We start from the raw sequence: 3,626 nt of genomic DNA, 5'->3' as shown, positions 1-3,626 counted from the left end.
TTTGTACAACAATTGAGGCCTCAAAACAGTCAAATGAACTAAAAAAAACTATCAAATGGAAGAAAAATACCACCAAAAACAGGAAACTGCAATAAAGGAAATATTTAACGATTTCTTTCCCCTTCCTCCCTGCTTGCTGTATTTCCTCGACCTTCCTCCCTCCCTGCTGAATTTCCCTCCTCCCTCCTTTCTGCTAACCTTCTTCCTTCCCTCCTTATTTGCTTACCTTCCTAAGCTCCCTACCGCCTTCCCTTTCATCCTGCTTACCTGCCTTCCTCCTCAATTTACCTCCTACCTTCTCTCCCTCCCCTTTCCTTCCCTCCGTTCCTCTCCAACATTCCATCTCTTGTTCTCGGTCTCCCTCTCTCTCGTCTGCGATGTGAGTGAGTCATATTCACGTGGTGTTTTCCCGCATATCTGCCCCTCACTCCTATCTCTCTGATCATGTCTTCCTTCATTCCCTTCCCACCTCCTCCCACTCTGAGTCTACTTTCTTGGTTAACTATTCATCTGTCTGTTTCCTATCTTCCTTTTCCGTTTCCTCCTCCCACTGTTTGTCTTTACCTATTCATGTCTGTTTTCTGTTTTCCCTTCCTGTTTTCTCCTCCCACTGTCTAACTGTTTATCTACTTCCTTGCTTAACTTCATCTGTTTCCTATCTTCCTTTCCTGTCTTCTCCTCCTACTTTCTCTGTCTGCCTGTCTACCTCCTTGCTTAATTTCACCTGTTTCCTACCTTCCCTTCCAGTCTTCTACTTTGGCTGTATTTTCTTTCCTGTTTTTCTGCCTGCCTCACCATCTCTATCTTTCTTTGCTATCCATAACTTACAAAATCAGATACCATAAGCATTTTCGATTTCAAACAGACGAATAGACCATTGGATTTGTTGTGTGTGCTTTATTAGTTTCCTCTTTTCCCGCCTGTGTCTGTCTCCCTCCCTCCATTTCTCCAGCTCTGCCTACTCCCCTCCCGCCCCGCTCTCTCTCTCTCTCTCTCTCTCTCTCTCTCTCTCTCTCTCTCTCTCTCTCTTTATAGCAAGATTTAGCCCAAGCAAAGCAAGCCAGTGTGACCAAGCAGAACTCAAAGTGAAGCAAACACCACCCAAGCAAAAATAAAGAAAAAAAGAAAACGTGGACCATCCAAACCAAACAACGAACCAAAAATACGATACGCAAAGGACCAAAAAAAAACGGATGAAAGTAAATAAAAAAGCGATGGACCTAATGTAAGACCAAAGTAACGACTCAAAACCAATTATAAACAACTGGACCAATTCTGAGCATTTAAATTTAATAAAACTGGACCGATTCGTAGCAAATATGACGAAATTCAAGCCGAACTGAATCCCTAAAATCCAATGACGCGGACCATTTCACGCCTGACAGACCATTATCAAGAAAAAGTGGACCAAACGAACGCGTTATTAAGCGTGGAATCAAATTTATATATACAACTGTCCATACATCTATCTACTTACCGGTCCATATCCATCATTCCAAGCACCCATGCACCCATCCATCCACCATGCACCCATCTATCCACCATGCACCCATCCATCCACCATGCACCCATCCATCCACCATGCACCCATCCATCCACCATGCACCCATCTATCCACCAATCCACCTACCCATGCACCCATTCATCCATCTACCTACCTGTATTTACAACCAAACGAATAAATCTACGAAGGGTTGGCCACAAACTAATCGCGGGGTTGAACAAGGATAAAACGGAGGGATATATATAATGAGTGAAGGGGTGAGAGTGCAGGGTAAAATTGAGCCTGTCTGACCACCCCATATGGGATTAAGATGCCAGACAGATATATTTACTGGCACTCAGATGTTACTGATGCAAACTAGGCCTATTTTCAACGTAGGCCTAAACAGCACAGAAGACAGTGTTTTGGCGAAATAAATCACTAGGGCAGACGTGCAACGAAACATATGCCACTACAACTCCAAAAGTATATAAATTTGACAAGTAACCAAGAAGACTCATTCCTACTTCATATCAGCTCTTAAAACAGCATTCAAGATGAGTGGCCCAGCTCCGTCGGATAAATATATATAGCTTATACAAATCGGGAGCAGCTGTTAGTAATTACTGCAAATTTAGCTGGTTCGGTCACGGCCAACTTTTCATTTCCAAGGCAACAGATTTCTTCCTAATATATAAACTCCTAGATTCTTCACCTTAACGACCAAGATTCTCGACCTTTTGCGGCTTATTTCAGTGGCAAAATATAACAGCGGCTATACCTCCTTTCCATGGCACTTCTTCATGATTTGCACCATAATTCCACCCTCTCGTTACTAATCCCCATACAATATGGAGATGATTTTAGGCCGTCAGTAAAATTAGCAAAATTATTAACTACAGAAAGGCAAAAAATAATATATTTTAATTTCCAAAGCAACATAACTTCCGCATCCTATAAATTATCCCAATTACTCTGGAATGCTTTAAGTAGGTGGGAGGCTTTGCGGCACCTCTCCCTCAGCGATGTAATCTGAATATTATTAACATTCCATTGTATCCTATGCATATCACACCTTCACACTGCATTTTGTTCTTTCTAGCCTATTAATACTGCCGTAGTAGAGGAGGCAGTAAAGTAATGTAGTAAAAGTTGCCCAGTTCCCTCAGATGAAGACGATAGGCGCCTCCACTCCCTGGTCACACGGATATTCTTTACCGGTAACTCCTTATCACCCGAAAAGAGAATGGTGGTTTGCTGGAGGGCCATTTAAGCCTGACCACTGAATTTACGATCAGAAGAGCCGGGACAACAGCAACGAATAAACTAGGAAAACTTCGCCGGTCCCAAGAGAATATAAAAAAATAATAATAAAATAACGCGACTCGCCATATTACGTAACACCCATACCTACCTACTCATCAGCTAAAAACACCATTATTTCTAAAAGACAGCCATTTTCAAACTCAGTGGCGAAAATTCCAACTCCCCAACCCATCATTGAGATAGAAAATTCAAGTGAAATATTAACACTGCAGAAAACATAGGGAAAATACAAAGCAACAGCCGTCGCCATACTCCCAGACATATGAACCTTGGCAAAGAACCCAGCACAAATAATATCCTTCCCGGCTGTTTCAGAGAGAATTAAGACCCTTAAATGAACATAAGCATGCGCAAAATCCTAAGTCAACACATACCACTGAAGCCACCGAGCGAAGCCAAGAGAATGCACAAGACAGCAGGGAACGTGATCCGTCTCATCGCGTCGCGACCACAAAAGTAAACAGACTGTGTGTCCGCTGCTCCGCGCCGCCCTGCCTTCTCGCTGAGTAGGGGTGCCAACGGCTTCAAATTTCCACTAAATTTGCTCGAAAAATGCTTGAATGTTGCTAAATTCTGAACATCTAAAAAATAGCTAGAAATACTGCTACGGTCTCTAGAATTTTACTAGAATATTAGCTGAATCTCTAGACAATACTAAATTTCATACATAATTGAGCAATAGTTCCCAGGCCAATGACACTACACTTGGAAGATGGTAGATAAACGCTAATCTTTTCCTAAAAAGATATTAGAAAATAACCTGATGCAAAAAGCTTCAGTTCAAATAAGAAAAAATGAATAATCTTGATATCGATAG

General features: G+C 42.0%; 1 protein-coding gene across 1 annotated transcript in view; it reads right to left on the bottom strand.

Moving 5' to 3' along the window:
- The window catches only part of LOC145394560 (retinoid-inducible serine carboxypeptidase-like), a 79,818-nt gene extending 76,606 nt beyond the window's left edge, over positions 1 to 3,212 (bottom strand). The window contains exon 1 of the mRNA XM_080268401.1: positions 3,184 to 3,212. The gene's annotated coding sequence lies outside the window, so the exon portion shown is untranslated. The remainder of the gene's footprint in view (positions 1 to 3,183) is intronic.
- Positions 3,213 to 3,626: the final 414 nt, after the last annotated feature.

The sequence above is a fragment of the Coenobita brevimanus genome, chromosome 27, assembly GCF_032717465.1.
Source record: "Coenobita brevimanus isolate Jiangsu-jjx chromosome 27, ASM3271746v2, whole genome shotgun sequence".
NCBI lineage: Eukaryota > Metazoa > Arthropoda > Malacostraca > Decapoda > Coenobitidae > Coenobita > Coenobita brevimanus.
This window is presented reverse-complemented; position numbering and strand designations above follow the sequence as displayed.